Source organism: Sapajus apella, unplaced genomic scaffold, assembly GCF_009761245.1.
Source record: "Sapajus apella isolate SASKATOON/1434 unplaced genomic scaffold, GSC_monkey_1.0 scaffold12, whole genome shotgun sequence".
Lineage (NCBI taxonomy): Eukaryota > Metazoa > Chordata > Mammalia > Primates > Cebidae > Sapajus > Sapajus apella.
In genome coordinates, this window is record NW_022436952.1 from 7,449,263 (window position 1) to 7,449,678 (window position 416).

The following is a 416-nucleotide window of genomic DNA, read 5'->3' on the forward strand; positions in this document are numbered from 1 at the left end:
GAGGTTGCAGTGAGCCGAGATCACACCATTGCACTCCAGCCTGGGCGACAGAGCAGGATTCTACCTCAAAATAAAAAAAAAAAAGAAGTCATTGAGTCCAGTGTAAATCCAGGGGGCGGGGGGAGAGTACACAAAGGCCTGAAGACCAGGGAAGTAGGATCACTGAGGACATCTTAGAGCTGCCTGTCTCAACTACTACCCGCCCAACGCTGAGCTGAGCATTTTACCTGCACTACTTTCTTTAATCCTTACAATGACCTTAGGTGGTTATTGATACCTCCCTTTGCAGATGTGGAAAGAGGCTCAAAGTGGTTACATGACTTGCTTATAAGCCACAAGGATTACTATGTGCCCAGGTTTGTGAACAAGGCTGTGTGTGTGTGTGTGTGTGTGTGTGTGTGTGTGTGTGTGTGTGT